At 35.8% G+C, this 19,014-nt stretch overlaps 1 pseudogene; it reads right to left on the minus strand.

Moving 5' to 3' along the window:
* Positions 1-14,653: 14,653 nt before the first annotated feature.
* On the minus strand, positions 14,654-14,786 carry LOC136336723 (U6atac minor spliceosomal RNA; annotated as a pseudogene).
* Positions 14,787-19,014: the final 4,228 nt, after the last annotated feature.

The following is a 19,014-nucleotide window of genomic DNA, read 5'->3' on the forward strand; positions in this document are numbered from 1 at the left end:
GTTTCTCATAGATGGCTTTTATCATGTTGAGGTATGTTCCCTGTATTCCCACTTTGCTGAGAGTTTTGATCATGAATGGGTGCTGGATTTTATAAAATGCTTTTTCTGCATCTATTGAAATTATCATATGGTTTTTCTCCTTCTTTTTGTTTATGTGATGAATCACATTGATTGATTTATGAATATTGTACCAGCTTTGCCTCCCCAGAATAAATCCCACTTGATCATGGTGTATGATTTTTTCCATATATTGTTGATCCGGTTTGCTAATATTTTGTTGAGGATTTTAGCATCTATATTCATCAGAGATATTGGCCTATAATTTTCTTTCTTTGTGTGGTCTTTGCCTGGTTTTGGAATCAGAATTATGTTCGCCTCATAAAAGGAGCTTGGAAGTCTTCCTTCCTCTTGAATTTTTTGAAATAGTTTGAGAAGGATAGGAGTTAGTTCTTCTTTGAATATTTGGTAGAATTCCGTTGTGAAGCCATCGGGCCCCGGACTTTTCTTTGTTGGGAGTTTTTTGATAACTGTTTTGATCTCCTTTGTTGTAATCGGTCTGTTTAGGTTTTCTGATTCTTCCAGATTGATTTTTGGAAGATTGTATGTTTCAAGGAATTTGTCCATTTCATCTAGGTTGTCTAGATTTTTGGCATACAGTTCTTCATAGTATTTTCTTACAATATTTTGTATTTCTGTTGTGTCAGTTGTTATTTCTCCTCTCTCATTTCTAATTTTATTTATTTGAGTCCTCTCTCTCTTTTTCTTGGTGAGTCTACTTAAAGGTTCATCAATCTTGTTTACCTTTTGAAAGAACCAGCTCCTAATTTCATTGATCCTCTGTATTATTTCTTTAGCCTCTATATCATTTATTTCTGTTCTGATCTTTATTATTTCCTTCCTTCTACTACATTTGGGCTTTACTTGCTGTTCTTTTTCTAATTCTTTTAGATGCAGGGTTAAGTTGTTTATTTGAGCTTTTTCTAGCTTCTGAAAGTGTGCCTGTAGTGCTATGAACTTCCCTCTCAGCACTGCTTTCGCTGTGTCCCATAAATTTTGAGTTGTTGTATGCTCATTGTCATTCATTTCTAGGAATTTTTTTATTTCTTCTTTGATCTCATTCTTAATCCATTCATTATTTAACACCCTGGTATTTAGTTTCCATGTGTTTGAGAATTTTTAAGCTTTTCTGCTGTGATTCATTTCTAATTTCATGCCGTTGTGATCGGAGAAAGTGCTTGATATGATTTCAGTCTTCTTAAATTTGTTGAGAGCACTTTTGTGCCCTAACATGTGGTCTATCCTAGAGAATGTACCATGAGCACTTGAAAAGAATGTATATTCTGCTGCTTTAGGGTGAAAGGTTCTGAAGATATCTATTAAATCGAGTTGATCTAGTGTTTTCAATAAGTCTGCTGTTTCTTTGTTAATTTTCTTTCTTGAGGATCTATCTAGTAATGTTAGTGGGGTATTGAAATCCCCTTTTATTATAGTATTGCTGTTGACCTAGCCCTTTAAATTCATCAAAGTCTGCTTTATATATTTAGGTGCTCCTATATTAGGTGCATAGATATTTATAATAGTTATATCTTCCTGTTGGATTACTCCCTTTATCATTATGTAGTGGCTTTCTTTATCTCTTACTATATCCTTTGTTTTAAAGTCCAATTTGTCTGATATAAGTATTGCTACCCAGCTTTTTTTTCATTTCCGTTTGCATGAAACGTTTTTTTCCATCCTTTTACCTTCAATCTATGTGTGTTTTTTGTTCTAAGGTGTGTCTCTTGTAGACAACATATGTATGGGTCCTGTTTTCTTATCCACACAGCTACCCTATGTCTTTTGATTGGATCATTTAATCCATTTACATTTAAGGTTATTATTGATATGTAGTTGTTTATTGCCATTTTCTTCTTTAAACGTGTATTCCTTTTTTTTTTTCTGTATTCTTTTCCCACTTTATCTGTTTACACCAGGCCCCTTAATATTTTCTGCAGCATTGGTTTGGTTGTAATGAATTCCTTGAGTTGTTTTTTGTCTGGGAAGCTTTTTATTTCTCCTTCGATTTTAAGCGATAGCCTTGCTGGATAAAGTAGTCTTGGTTGTAGGTTCTTGTTCTGCATTACTTTGAATATTTCTTGCCATTCCCTTCTGGCCTCAAGTGTTTCTGTTGAGAAGTCAGATGTCATCCTTATGGGAGCTCCTTTGTAGGTGATAACTTTTTTTTTCTCTTGCAGCTTTTAATATTTTCTCTTTATCGCTTAGCTTTGGTATTTTAATTATGATGTGTCTTGGTGTAGGTTTCTTTGGGTTTCTCTTTAATGGAGTCCTCTGTGCTTCTTGGATTTGTGAGAGTTTCTCTTGCATTAATTTAGGGAAGTTTTCAGCTATGATATGATTGAACAAAGTCTCTATCCCTTGTTCTTTTTCTTCTTCAGGAACCCCTATGATGCGGATGTTTTTTCTCTTCATGTTTTCACAGAGCTCTCTAAGAGTTTCCTCTGACTGTTTGAGCCTTTTTTCTCTTTTCTTCTCTGCTTTCATGCCTTCATTCCAGTTGTCCTCTAACTCGCTGATTCGATCCTCTGCTCTATCTATCTTGTTTTTAATTCCTTCCATTGTGGTCTTTATTTCTGATATTGTATTTGTCATCTCCAACTGATTCTTTTTTATACTTGCTATTTCTTTATTTAGGTTTTCAAACTGCCCCTCCATTGTTGTTCTAAGATCCCTAAGTATCCTTACAATCATTATTTTGAACTCCGCATCTGGAAGTTTGATTATTTCCATATTACTCAGTTCATCTCTCGAAGGTGTCTCTTGTGGTTTCATTTGGATTGAACTCCTTTGTCTTCTCATCTTCTTTTTTTTTTTTTATTTGTAGAGTTGATTGAGTCTAGGCTTGGTGTTGTCTGCCTCCAGTTTTCAGTTGTGTTATTTCTAGGTCTTCTTGGGTTGGTATCAGTTATTATTTGTAATCCACTTTCGGATTTGGGCAGCTTTGTAGTCTTGATTTGTTTGTTTTCTTAGCAGGTGATAGTCTTGTTAACTGATCTCAGCAGGGGGCTTCCTTGACATTGTAACCAGGAATGCTGTGGGTGTAACCTGAGATGCTGAAGGTCTCTTCCACCAACTAATCTCACTGGGGGCAGTGTTTTTTCTCAGCTTCAGTAGGGGGAGGTGTATCTCAGATCTCCATGGAGACCTGAGTTACTGCCCCTCCTCCCCACTTCTTGTTTTCAGCTGTGTCTTTTTGCGCTGATTGAAGCTGGATAGATGTCCGGAGATCTCTGATCTGGAAGCACTTGAGCTCTGTTTTGTGAAAGGTTCAGTCCCTCCCCCAGCTATGGCCACCTCCAGCACGAATGAGTCAGCTTTTTTACTTCGTTTCTTGCATACCTTAGCCCCTCACAGTCTGTCCCTCTCCCTGTCCTTTCCACTTGGGAGATAAGCTAGTCTTTTCAACCCACCTTGCTCCCTGGTCGCCAGGTAAGTGGCTGTGAGCAGTAGTTTCTGCTCTTTTTCCTCTGTGAAATCCTCTCTGGGCTCTCAGCTTCACCCCCCCCTTCCTTTCCTGTAAGCAGAGGAGATTCAGGCACTCCTTACCAGGATTATTGTGGCTTCCTCTTTGCTCCTTGGTTTTTGAGAGCTGTTCTTGCAGGTCAGTGTTGGTTTTTCATGCTGATTTTTCCTAAATTGATTTGTATTCCAGTTTGGTGTTGAGAGCTGGGCGTCTGTGCGTCCGCCTACTCCGCTGCCATCTTCTGAATCCCTGATTCCCTTTATTTTTAATGACACAACTAAGATGAAAGTAAAAGGATGAAAAATATTTTATGCAAACAGTAGCTAAAAGAGAACTGGTGTAGCTATACTGATATCAAACCAAAGACTCTAGAACAATAATTGTTATGAGAAACAAAGGACATTATATAATAATAAAGAGTGACTACATCAAAAATATATTAGAATTTTAAACATATATGTACCTAACAAGAGATTCCCAAAGTACTTTAAAAACAAAACTGACAGATTTGAGGGGATGAATTACAAGGTCAACAATAATAGTTCAATATATCACTATTCCACTTTCAGTCATAGACAAAAAAAATAAAAGATCATTTTTTGTCTAAAAATGAGAAGTCATGAATGTCACTATAAATCAAGTAGAACTAACAGGTATCTATATAATATCTCACCCAACAATAGCAAAATACACATTCTTTTCACATATGCTTGGGACGCTCTTTAGGACAGACCTTATATTACATCACAAAACTAATCTCAATATATTTAAAATTTTTTAAATAATTAAAAGCTTATTCTCTAAATAAATTAAATTAAAATTAATAAAAATGGAATTTGAAAATTGCATTAATGTGGAAATTATGATACAGCAATCCCACTGCTGAGTATATATCTGAAGTAAATGAAATCAGAATCTCTATAGAATATCTGCACTCCCATTTTTATTGCAGCATTATTAACAACATTCAAGATGTTAAAACAACCTAAATGTCCTTGAACGAATGGATAAATGAAGAAAATGTGATATGTATATATATATATATATATATGCGCAATGGAATATTATTCAGTTATGAAATAAGAAGAAATTTAAGACAACATAGATGAACCTGAAGGACATTATGCTAAGTAAGTTAAGCCAAGCAGAAAAATGTAAACACTATATAGCTGGGTTGAGAACCTATGGCTCGTGAGCCAGATGTGGCTCTTTTGATGGCTGCACCTGGCTCGCAGACAAATCTTTAATAAAAAAAATAACGTTAAAAATATAAAACATTCTCATGTATTATAATCCATTCATTTCTTAACCCTCATGTTCATGGTTGCGGGTGGCTGGAACCAATCACAGCTGTCCTCCGGGACAACATCAAATTTTTATTGGATAATGCATAATGTACATGGGTCATTGTATGGCTCTCATGGAATTACATTTTAAAATATGTGGCATTCATGGCTCTCTCAGCCAAAAATTTTCCCGAGCCCTGCTATATAGTATTACTTATATGAAGAGAACAGAGTAGTGGTTGCCAGGAGCTGAGAGGAGGGGAAAAATGGGGAAGTGGGAAAATGTAGTTCAAAAGTACAAACTTGGACTATGACGTCAGAGTAATGGCGGAGTAGGAAGCGATACCGATAAATCTCCCCCAAAACTCAACAAGATCTTCAACCGGAAACAGAAAAACCTATACTTGGAGCTTCCAGATTCTTCGCAATACACCCAAAGGTATGATTGAGTGAAAAATTGGCTAAATATATAACCAAACCCCGAAGGAAATAGGGAGTAAGAAATGCTCCGCCTTCCTCACTAACCTAAACAGGGCGGCTTTCTCTGGTAACTGTGAATATAGAAACTGAGGCGGGCAAAGGGGGTGAATAGATCCAGGCCGCCGCAGCAAAAACGGCCGAACCAGGCTGTGGCTCAGAGATCCAAGCCGAGGAAAATCTGATCCTGTGGCAACCCGGGCAATACAAGCTAACACTCGCGCCAAACCCAAACAAAGAAAGACAAGCGGAGCGGCCATTTTACCCGGTCTCCTGGTCGGTGCGTAGTTAGTGGAAGAGAGATTTCTTCCTAAGCCGCGGAAGTGGGTGCCCGTGTTGCCCCACGGAGAGGCAGGGTCAGAGGCCTTTCTGTGGGCGGAGGGCAGAGTCTCTGGGCAGCCCCAGCGCCCTGGGAAAGCCACGCATGGGAGGGAGTGAGAACTACTTCCAACGGTGGAGATTTTCCATGCTGGTGAGGGTTTTACTCAGAGGGAAACGCGGCCGGCCTCATATCCTGGTGTGCGCGCGCAGATAAGGAGTGAGCGATTCCTCCGAGTGCCTCGGCAGTGCGCGCCCGTGTTATCACACAGAGGGGCAGAGTCAGGGGCCTTTGTGTGGGCCAAAGCGGAATCTCGGGCCACCCCAGCGCCTTGCAAAAGCCGCACAAGGGGACGGAGCGAGACTCAATTCCAACGCTGCAACTTTTCCCTGCGGTTGGGGGTTTCACTCAGAGCGTGAGACTGCTGGCCGGATATCCTGGTCTGCACGCGCAGACAGTGAGTGAGAGTTTCTTCCAAGCGCCCCAAAGTGGGCGCCCGCTTGTGTTACCGGACAGAGTGGCAGAGCCAGTGGTCTTTGAGTGGGCGGAAAGCCCACCTGAATATACTAGCAGCTCTGACTGACTGAGCCTTACCCAGAGCCCTGTGCTGAGTGGAAATAGAGTGGGGAGTTGCCAGCAATTTGAGCCTCTTACTATCCAGGCAGAGGCAGCAGCAACCCCATACCTGGATTATCAGGCTACTAATTGAGGAAGGAAAGACTAGGAGAAAGGCTCCAGGAACACGGACTCTCTCACTGTCGGAGCCTATAAATGCTAATGAGCCTCAACTCCCAACGAGAATAAAGCATAATACATGGCATTGCCATAGAGACTTATCAACTGCAAACCTCTACCTGAGCTTGCCAAAGGGGCAGAACCCAGGGTACAGAGTCACCGACCAGGAAGAGGGAGAGAAAAGAAAAAGCAAGAAGATAACCTCTCAAAATCAAGAATAATCTGCAGACTTTATAACCTATCCCATTTTATTATATTTGTTCGTTTGTTTCTCTTATCTTCATTCTTGAGACTTTTTTTTCCTCCTCCAATTTGGCCGATTAACTCTCTACCGGTCTTACTCTCTCCTCTCCTTGAACTACACTACCCATAAGTGTTACATCTCCCATTATCATTTCTCTTCTCTTCCTTTCTCTCTATGAGGGTTGCACTCCAAAACCCTTAACTCTCTCTCTCTCTCCTTTCTTTTTTCTTCTTTTAGTGGTTCCCTCTTTTTTTCTCTCTCTCTCTTTCTTTTCTCCCTCTATATTAGTTTCTTCCTTTCTCCTTTACATCTCCTCTCATTCAAACCTCAATAACAAACAAATTATCTTATCTGGGACTCAAACCTATGTTTGTGGCATTTTGGGGGGTTTTTACTTCACCTTTTTAACTCACTAGCAGTGCTCCCATCCCTGGCTCTCCATATTATCTAGTTCTTGTTCCACTAAATACAATAGTAAGTTTTTAATTTGTCCCCCCATTTTTCCATTTTCCTCTTATTCCTCTCATCATAACTCTTAGAAAACCAACACCTAAAAGCAAATCATTTTATTCTTGACCCAAATTTTTTCCTTATTTGCTTTTTGTGGGTCCATAAGCTCTTTTTTTTTTCTTTTTTCTTTTTTTTTTTTTTTTTTTCTTTCTCTCTTTTTTGCCCCTTTATTACTTTTCCCCAATTCAGGCCCTCCATCACAGGCATTGTTTGTTATAACTCACAGTCCACCACAAGATTTTCTCAAGAAAGAGGGGAGAGGAGAGGAGAGGAAAAAAAGAGGGGGGGAATAATTTCCTTTTTTTAAAAATTTTTATTTTATTTTATTTTTCTTTATTTCATTATTAATTTTTTTTAAAAAAACAACTCTTTTCGATTTGTTATTTTTTTATTTTTTTTAACTTTTTATTCTTTATTAAATCTCATTAATACTATCAACAAAACCACCCTCAGATGCCATTAAGGAAGAGAAAATCGAATATCATGGATACAAAAGAAAGAGAGGTAACACAGCTAGATGAGGAAAAATCTATGGAGAAAAAATTTAATATATTGGAAACCTTGGAGCTAAATGACAGAGAATTCAAGATAGAAATCCTAAAAATCCTCCGAGATATACAAGAAAACACAGAAAGGCAATATAGGGAGCTCAGAAAACAACTCCATGAACACAAAGAATATATGTCCAAGGAAATTGAAACTATAAAAACAAATCAAACAGAGATGAAAACCTCAATACACGAGCTGAAAAACGAAGTAACAAGCTTAGCTAATAGAACAGGTCAGATAGAAGAGAGGATTAGTGAAATAGAAGACAAGCAACTTGAGGCACAACAGAGAGAAGAAGAAAGAGACTCAAAAATTAAAAAAAATGAGATAGCCCTACAAGAATTATCTGACTCCATCAAAAAGAATAACATAAGAATAATAGGTATATCAGAGTGAGAAGAGAGAGAAAATGGAATGGAGAACATACTTAAACAAATAATTGATGAGAACTTCCCAAGCCTGTGGAAAGAACTAAAGCCTCAAGTTCAAGAAGCAAACAGAACTCCAAGTTTTCTTAACCCCAACAAACCTACTCCAAGGCATATCATAATGAAATTGACACAAACCAACAGCAAAGAAAAAATTCTCAAGGCAGCCAGGGAAAAGAAGAATACAACATATAAAGGAAGGCCCATTAGATTATCATCAGATTTCTCAGCAGAAACTCTACAAGCTAGAAGAGAGTGGACCCCAATATTTAAAGTCCTGAAAGAGAGGAACTTTCAGCCACGAATACTATACCCATCAAAGCTATCCTTCAAATACGAAGGAGAAATAAAAACATTCACAGATACAGAAAAGATGAGGGAATTTATCATCAGAAAACCCCCACCCCAGGAATTACTAAAGGGGTTTCTCCAATCAGATACAAAGAACAAAAAAAAAACAGAGCCACAAGTAAAAGCTCCAAGAAGAACACAATAAAACCAAATTTAAACTGTGACAACAACAAAAAGAAAGAGGGGGAGAAGATGGAGATTAACAGTAGCAAAGGATGATGGAGTGCAAAAGTACTCACAAAATAGTTCGCTACAATGAACAGGGTAGGGACCCTTTTCATTACTCAAAGGTAACCACCATTGAAAAAACCACCACAGAAGCACATGAGATAAAAAAGATAGCAACAGAGGAAAGATGTATGGAATACAACCAAATAAAAACAAAAGATAGAAAAACGAAAGAGAAGGATCAAACAAGACACAAAACTAACAGAAAGCAAGATATAAAATGGCAATAGGGAACTCACAAGTATCAATAATTACACTAAATGTAAATGGATTAAACTCACCAATAAAAAGGCACAGAGTAGCAGAATGGATTAAAAAAGAAAATCCAACTGTATGCTGCCTACAGGAAACTCATCTAAGTAACAAGGATAAAAACAAATTCAAAGTGAAAGGCTGGAAAACAATACTCCAAGCAAATAACATCCAAAAAAAAAGCAGGTGTAGCAATACTCATATCGGATAATGCTGACTACAAGACAGGAAAAGTACTTAGAGACAAAAATGGCCATTTCATAATGGCTAAGGGGACACTGAATCAAGAAGACATAACAATTCTTAATATATATGCACCAAACCAAGGAGCACCAAAATATATAAGACAGCTACTTATTGATCTTAAAACAAAAACTGACAAAAATACAATCATACTTGGAGACCTCAATACACCGCTGACGGTTCTAGATCGGTCATCCAAACAGAGAATCAACAAAGACATAGTGGCCTTAAACAAAACACTAGAGCACCTGGATATGATAGACATCTACAGGACATTTCATCCCACAGTGACTGAGTATACATTTTTCTCCAGTGTACATGGATCATTCTCAAGAATTGACCATATATTGGGCCACAAAAACAATATCAGCAAATTCAGAAAAATTGAAGTTGTACCAAGCATATTTTCTGATCATAAAGCCTTGAAACTAGAATTCAACTGAAAAAAGAGGAAAAAAATCCCACAAAAATGTGGAAACTAAACAACATACTTTTAAAAAATGAATGGGTCAAAGAAGAAATAAGTGCAGAGATCAAAAGATATATACAGACTAATGAAAATGACAATACGACATATCAGAATCTATGGGATGCAGCAAAAGCAGTGATAAGAGGGAAGTTCATATCGCTTCAGGCATATATAAACAAACAAGAGAGAGCCCAAGTGAACCACTTAACTTCCCACCTTAAGGAACTAGAAAAAGAAGAACAAAGACAACCCAAAACCAGCCGAAGAAAGGAGATAATAAAAATCAGAGCAGAAATAAATGAATTAGAGAACAGAAAAACTATAGAAAAAATTAATAGAACAAGGAGCTGGTTCTTTGAAAAGATCAACAAAATTGACAAACCCTTGGCAAGACTTACCAAGGAAAAAAGAGAAAGAACTCATATAAACAAAATCCAAAATGAAAGAGGAGAAATCACCACGGACACCGTAGCTATACAAAGAATTATTGTAGAATACTATGAAAAACTTTATGCCACTAAATTCAACAACCTAGAAGAAATGGATAAATTCCTAGAACAATACAACCTTCCTAGACTGAGTCAAGAAGAAGTAGAAAGCCTAAACAGACCTATCAGTAGAGAAGAAATAGAAAAAACCATTAAAAACCTCCCCAAAAATAAAAGTCCAGGCCCTGACGGCTATACCAGCGAATTTTATCAAACATTCAAAGAAGACTTGGTTCCTGTTCTACTCAAAGTCTTCCAAAAAATTGAAGAAGAAGCAACACTTCCAAACACATTTTATGAGGCCAACATAACCCTCATACCAAAACCAGGCAAGGATGGCACAAAAAAAGAAAACTACAGACCAATATCTCTAATGAATACAGATGCTAAAATACTAAACAAAATACTAGCAAATCGAATACAACAACATATTAAAAAAATAATACATCATGATCAAGTGGGATTCATCCCAGAATCTCAAGGATGGTTCAACATACGTAAAACGGTTAATGTAATACACCATATCAACAAAACAAAGAACAAAAACCACATGATCTTATCAATAGACGCAGAAAAGGCTTTCGATAAAATACAACACAATTTTATGTTTAAGACTCTCAACAAAATGGGTATAGAAGGAAAATATCTCAACATGATAAAGGCCATATATGATAAACCATCAGCTAACATCATATTAAATGGCACTAAACTGAAGGCTTTCCCCCTTAAATCAGGAACAAGACAGGGTTGTCCACTCTCTCCACTCTTATTTAATGTGGTACTAGAGGTTCTAGCCAGAGCAATCAGACAAGACAAAGAAATAAAAGGCATCCATATCAGAAAAGAAGAAGTAAAGGTATCACTTTTTGCAGATGATATGATCCTATACATCGAAAACCCCAAAGAATCCACAAAAAGACTACTAGAAACAATAAGCCAATACAGTAAGGTCGCAGGATACAAAATTAACATACAGAAGTCAATAGCCTTTCTATATGCCAACAATGAAACAACTGAGAAGGAACTCAAAAGAATAATCCCCTTCACGATTGCAACAAAAAAAATAAAATACTTAGGAATAAACATAACAAAGAATGTAAAGGACTTATATAATGAAAACTATAAACCATTGTTAAGGGAAATCGAAAAAGATATAATGAGATGGAAGAATATACCTTGTTCTTGGCTAGGAAGAATAAATATAATCAAGATGGCTATATTACCCAAAGCAATATACAAATTTAATGCAATTCCCATCAAAATTCCAATGACATTTTTTAAAGAAATAGAGCAAAAAATCATCAGATTTATATGGAACTATAAAAAACCCCGAATAGCCAAAGCAATCCTAAAGAAAAAGAATGAAGCTGGGGGCATAACAATACCTGACTTCAAACTCTATTATAGGGCCACGACAATCAAAACAGCATGGTATTGGCAGAAAAATAGACACTCAGACCAATGGAACAGAATAGAAAGTCCAGAAATAAAACCACATATATATAGTCAAATAATTTTTGATAAAGGGGCCAACAACACACAATGGAGAAAAGAAAGCCTCTTCAATAAATGGTGCTGGGAAAACTGGAAAGCCACATGCAAAAGAATGAAACTGGACTACAGTCTCTCCCCCTATACAAAAATTAACTCAAAATGGATCAAAGATCTAAACATAAGACCTGAAACAATTAAGTACATAGAAGAAGACATAGGTACTCAACTCATGGACCTGGGTTTTAAAGAGCATTTTATGAATTTGACTCCAATGGCAAGAGAAGTGAAGGCAAAAATTAATGAATGGGACTACATCAGACTAAGAAGTTTTTGCTCAGCAAGGGAAACTGATAACAAAATAAACAGAAAGCCAACTAAATGGGAAATGATATTTTCAAACAACAGCTCAGATAAGGGCCTAATATCCAAAATATACAAAGAACTCATAAAACTCAACAACAAACAAACAAACAATCCAATAAAAAAATGGGAAGAGGATATGAATAGACACTTCTCCCAGGAAGAAATACAAATGGCCAACAGATATATGAAAAGATGCTCATCTTCTTTAGCTATTAGAGAAATGCAAATCAAAACGGCAATGAGATACCACCTCACACCTGTTGGATTAGCTGTTATTAGCAAGTCAGGTAATAGCAAATGTTGGAGAGGCTGTGGAGAAAAAGGAACCCTCATACACTGTTGGTGGGAATGTAAAGTAGTACAACCATTATGGAAGAAAGTATGGTGGTTCCTCAAAAAACTGAAAATAGAACTACCTTATGACCCAGCAATCCCTCTACTGGGTATATATCCCCAAAACTCAGAAACATTGATACGTAAAGACACATGCAGCCCCATGTTTATTGCAGCATTGTTCACAGTGGCCAGGACATGGAAACAACCAAAAAGCCCATCAATAGATGACTGGATAAAGAAGATGTGGCACATATACACTATGGAATACTACTCAGCCATAAGAAATGATGACTTCGGAACATTTACAGCAAAATGGTGGGATCTTGATAACATGATACGAAGCGAAATAAGTAAATCAGAAAAAAACAGGAACTGTATTATTCCATACGTAGGTGGGACATAATAGTGAAACTAAGAGACATTGATAAGAGTGTGGTGGTTACGGGGGGGAGGGGGGAATGGGAGAGGGATAGGGGGTGGGAGGGGCACAAAGAAAACAAGATAGAAGGTGACAGAGGATAATCTGACTTTGGGTGGTGGGTATGCAACATAATTGAACGACAAGATAACCTGGACTTGTTATCTTTGAATATATGTATCCTGATTTATTGATGTCACCCCATTAAAAAAATAAAATTATAAAAAAAAAAAAAAAAAAAAAAAGTACAAACTTTAGTTATAAGAAAAAGAAGTTCTGATCTAATGTACAGAATGGTGACAATAGTTATTAATACAGTATTATATACTAGAAAGATGCTTAGAGTGGATCTTAAGTGTTTTCACTATGAGTGTGTGTGAATGTGCACAAACACACACACACAAAGGTGTGTAAGGTAGAATGTTTATTACTTTGATCTTGGAGATTATTCCACAATGTATGTTTCAAATTATCATGGTGTATACTTTAAATACATACAATTATATTTTCAGTAATTCTTGAATAAAGTTGTAAAAATAAACATATTTTATATTAGTTTTCTAGAGCTGCTGTAGTAGTGTCTCAAAGATAAAACAATAGAAGTTAATATTCTCAGACTTCTTGGGACTAGAAATCTGAAATCAAGGTGTTAGCAGGCTATACTGTCTGTAAAACCAGTAGGGAATGCTTCCTTGCCTCTTATTAGTTGGTAGTTTCCTGGTAATCTTGGTGTTCTTTGAATTGAAGCCACATAACTCCAGTTAGAGTCTGCTGTCACAAGGCATGCTCCCTGTGTGTCTGCCTTCACATGGCTGTCTTCTTATAAGACAGTGGTCATGTTGAGTTACAGACCACACTTACTTCTGCAATACTTTATCTTATTTCACTAATTACCTCTGAAATAACCCTATTTCCAAAGAAGGTCATATCCTGCATTAGTGGGTACTAGGATTTCAACATGTCTTATTTGGGTAATATTATTCATTCCACAACACACTCCTGAGTAATCAATGGGTCAAAGAAGAAATCATAGGAGAAATCAGAAACAATAACAACTAATATTGATAAATATCCCTCATGAATTTTGATGCAAAGATCCTTAAAACCATACTATACTGACTCCTATAGCTTATTAAAAAGATTTGACACTATGCCCTTATGTGATTTGTCCCAGTTTGCAAGGTTGATTTAACATATGAAAAACATTCAATGTAATATATAATATTAATAGAATAAAACAAGAAAAAGCAATTATTTCAATAGATTGAGAAAAAAATTTAACCCAACATTATTTCACGATAAAAACATCAAACAAACAAACAAAAAGAATCAAAGGAAACTTCCTACCTGATAAAGAACATCTATAAAATACCGGCTAACATCACACTTAATAATAAAAGATAAATAATTTTCCCCTGGAGATCAGGAGTAAGATAAGACATGATATTTACTCTTCTCACTTATATGCAACATTGTACTGAAAGTTCTTACCAGGGCAATTCAGCACTAAATAAAGTCATCCAGTTGGAAAGAAAGAAGTAAAAGTGTTTCTATTCATGGATGATATGATCTTATATGTAGAAATTCTAAAGAACAGCCACATACACACAAGTTTCAAGTTAATAAATGAATTCAGTAAAGTTGCAAGACATCATCTCAAAAACCAAAAATCGATGTATTTCTATGCATTAGCATGATAAAATTCAATAATGAAATTAAAAAGTCAACTTTAAACTTAATGAAAAGAGTACAACACTTGCACACTAAAGCTATATTGTTAAAAAAAATTAAGTAAGAAATATTGCAAAGATAGACCACAGTCACGGACTGAAAAACTTAAAATTTTGATGGCAATAAAAATCAAATTGTTCTACAGATTCAGACTAATCCCTACCAAAATCTAATTTCCCTTTTGCACAAATGGACAATCTAATCATGAAATTAAAATGCAGTGCTAGGTTTCACAAAATTATGAAATGCAGTAATCAGAACAGTGTGGTGCTGGCATTAGAATAAATATAAAGATCAATGAAATTGTCAAAGGGAGTGCTAACTTTCTCTCCTTTCATACAACACAAGATCAATGAAATTGAATTGAACATCTAAAGGAAAACAATCTATAAACCCATGGTCAATTGATTTTCAAGAAAGTTTCCAAGATTATTCAATGAGCAAAGAATGGTCTTTAAAAAACTGATGCTAGAACAGCTGGATAGCCACAATCAAAAGAATAAAATTAAATACCTGCTTCATACCTGATAACAAAATTAACTCAAAATGGATCTAAAGTATACATGTAAAGACAATAATATGAAATTCTTAGAAATAGACATTTTTTATGATACTGATTTAGAAATAAGTTTCTTTTATATGATACCAAAAGCATTAGGTGGCAGAAGAAAAAAATATTAATTTGGACTTCATCAAAATGAAATGCTTGCTTGTCTAAGGACACTGTCGAGAAAGTGAAAAGACAACCAAAGAAATAAAAGAAAATATTTGCAATTCATATAAGAGATTGATATCTAAAATATATAAAGAACTCCTAAAATATAAACAATTTAATTTATAAAATTGGCAAAAGACATGAATAGATATTTCTCCAAAACAATATACACATGGGCAATAATCCTATGAAAAGATGTTATAAACCTTTATACATTAAAAAATGCAAATCAGAACAATAGTGAGATACCACTTTGCCCTGAATAGAGTCCCGTGATGGCGAACCTTTTTTATAAAAACTGCTCACTTTTGCAGTGCTGGTCAACCTGGTCCCTCCCACCCACTAGTGGGCATTCCAGCTTTCATGGTGGGCAGTAGCGGAGCAACCAAAGGGCTCCATGATTGGCCCACCATGAAAGCTGGACCGCCCTCTAGTGGGCGGGAGGAATCAGGTTGACCAGCACTGCAAAAGTGAGCGGTTTTATAAAAAAGTTGCTATTACGGGAATAGACTATAACAATAAACAGAAAATAAATTTTGCTAAGGATGTAGTCAGATTGAAACCCTTGTACATTACATCGTTGGTAAGAATGTAAATTGATGAAACTTCAGGGAGGAAAGAGTTAAGCAGTTCCTCAAATGTTTATAGCAGCATTAATCATAATAATCCAAAGTGGAAATAACCCAAATGTTTACCCACTGAAATGTGGGTAAATAATGTGTGCTATATTCATACAGTTGAATATCATTCAGCCATAAAAAGGAGTGAAGCTCTGACACATGCCACAGTATTAAAGGACATTGGAAACATTATGCTAAAAAAAAATAAGCCAGAAAAAAATAGACACATATTGTATGATTTTATATTTATGAATATACAAAATAGACTAAAGCATAGAGATAGAAAATAAATTATTCAATAGTAGCTGCCAAGAAATGGAGGTAGAGGGAAATTGAGATTGCTAACTGATATGAGTGTTTGTGAGGAGCAGTGATGACTATGCTCTGAAATTAAATAGAGGTGATGTTTGCCTAACTAGGCAGTGGTACAGTGGAAAAAGCATTGACCTTGGATGCAGAAGACCCAGGTTCGAAAACCTGTGGTCGGCAGTTTGAGTGCGGGGTCATCTAGCTTGAGCACAACTCATCAGCTTGAGTGTGGGGTTGCTGAATTGAGTGTGGGATGATAGATATGACTTCCTGGTTGCTGGTTTAAACCTAAAGATTGCTGGGCGAGCCCAAGGTCACTGACTTGAGCAAGGAGTCACACGCTTTGCTGGAGCACCCTGGTCAAGACACATATGAGAAAACAATCAAACAACTAAGGTACTTCAATGAAGAACATGCTTCTCATCTTGTTTCCTTTCTGTCTGTCCCTCTTTCTCTCATGCTAAAAAAAAATAATAATGTATCGATGATTTATAACACTTTAAATATGTTAAAACTCACACGTTCAATTTGAAATGGTTAAAATGGTTAATTTTATGTTATGTAATTTTTTTCTAAAAAAGAATTGTTCAAAAACAAACAAAAATCCTATCATAGACATCCTTGTAATTTTTAGTATTTTTGCATAACTAAAATGTAGCCTAAAAAGAAATATAATAAGCCCTGGCCGGCTGACTAGTGAAATTATATATACATAACACACAGATACAGATAACAGGACAGCAAATCCCAAGGGAAGGGGGGACAGAGTTAGAGGGAGTGGTGCCAAGGGTGTGTAATGGGGGTCACGGGGATGAGGGTAATATATTAAGTGGGACACTTGAATTCATGTTATAATAAATTAAAATTAATAAAAATGGCCCTGGCTGGTTGGCTCAGTGGTAGAGCGTTGGCCTGGCGTGCGGAAGTCCCGGTTCGATTCTGGCCAGGGCACACAGGAGAGGCGCCCATCTGTTTCTCCACCCCCCCCCCCTCCTTCCCCTCTGTCTCTCTCTTCCCCTCCTGCAGCCCAGGCTCCATTGGAGCAAAGATGGCCCGGGCACTGGGGAAGGCTCCTTAGCCTCTGCCCCAGGCGCTAGAGTGGCTCTGGTCGCGGGAGAGCGACGCCCCCCGGATGGGCTGAGCATCGCCCCCTGGTGGGCGTGCCAGGTGGATCCTGGTCAGGCGCATGTGGGAGTCTGTCTGACTGCCTCCCCGTTTCCAGCTTCAGAAAAATAATAAATAAATAAATAAATAAATATAATAAAATTCATTTTTATACATTATCAATTGCCTTCTTGAAATTGACCCCAACTTTACTTATTCATTTTAATGAAATTTCTTTCATTCTACAACATAACAATATTGCATATTCTTGATTTTTCAGATCTTTGAGTAAATGGTACTTGAAAATTATTTAAAGGTTTTAATTTGTATTTGATTGATATTTACTGAGAGGTTTAACCCTTTTTTATATATCCATTAACAAGTTTAACTTCTGTGAGTAGCCTGTTCATTTTTTGGCCATTTTTAAACCCTTTATTGGTGTCAGATTAAATTTTTAATTTCAGTAAAATTTTCTCGTTTTCAAATTTATTTTGATATAGAGGTAATAAAGTTAAAAGTTAAATCCCTTGGTTTATACACCCACTCCAGCTTCCTAAAGCAATTTCATATATGAATTAAAGAGCTTTTGATTTTCATGTAATTATCCTATCAACGTCATATTAAAATATCCGTTTTCACATATTGCCAACACTATTTTTAAAGAACATAATGTTTTCTAATATTTTTAGTGAAAAAATATTCCATTATTTTAGCTTGCATTTTCTGTCATTTGTGTGCAGAATATCTTTTATATGCTTATTGTCATTTATATTTTTTGTGTGAATAACCTTTTTATGGACTTTGTCCATGTTTCCATTTGGTTAGTTATCTATTTCTTCATTTGTAGAACTTATATTATACAGTGATTAATCATTCTTTTTACATGTGGCAATTATATTTTCACAGTTTTATATTTATCTTTGATTATGTTCATGATATTTTTTCAGATAATATATTTAAATAGCTTTAGAGTAAAATCTGGCAGAATTTTTCTAAATTGCCCTTGAGTTTCAGGTCAATTTGAAAATATTGTCTTTATCCAATATTAAAAGAAGAGTGTCATTTTTTTTTAGTTTGTGGTATATTATTAATATATTTTTAATTTTATTTCTCCAAATGAACAGCTATTCATTAGATCTACTTTCAGTGAATATTGCAAGTATTCTAAAACTTTATCATTGTATATAGTTTCACCATTTTAACATCTCTGTATGTCATCTATATCATAACTTATTTAATCTTTTATTTAAATTATCTTAAGCTTAACCCCCTGTTTAATATATCCTTATCTCATATTTTAACATTTATAATTTTGGGGGGAGTTAGGTGAGTTGAGGCACTTGTTAGATAAATTTCTTATGTAGGTTAAAATAATAATGGTTTTTAAAATTTAAATTGTTTTCATCTGAACAACAGAAATAATCTTGTTTACCTGTGCTGTTACAAATTCACATGTTGGCAAATGCCAAATTTTCAACTGTGCATGCTCTGTATTTGGTCTTTCCACTTTATTCCACATGGTATTAGACTGAAGCACCTTTTGTTTTTATATTTTATTATAAGTAAGGTTTTATTTTAGCTTATTTTTAACTATAGCTTTATTGAGATTACATTGATTTCCTAATTGGCTTTTCTTTTCAATATATTGGATATCCTTGATAATATACAAATAAACTTAAAATAATTATCATGTTATACAAGTCCTTAAATTGAATGTCAAGTTATAGAAGTTTTACATGTGGCTTAATCAATCACAAACTGATTTCTTTCCACAATATTAACTTCATACAGTTTTCAAAGTAAAATTATATCTCTCTCTATTTTT

The sequence above is a fragment of the Saccopteryx bilineata genome, chromosome 4 (assembly GCF_036850765.1).
Source record: "Saccopteryx bilineata isolate mSacBil1 chromosome 4, mSacBil1_pri_phased_curated, whole genome shotgun sequence".
Classification (NCBI taxonomy): Eukaryota; Metazoa; Chordata; class Mammalia; order Chiroptera; family Emballonuridae; genus Saccopteryx; species Saccopteryx bilineata.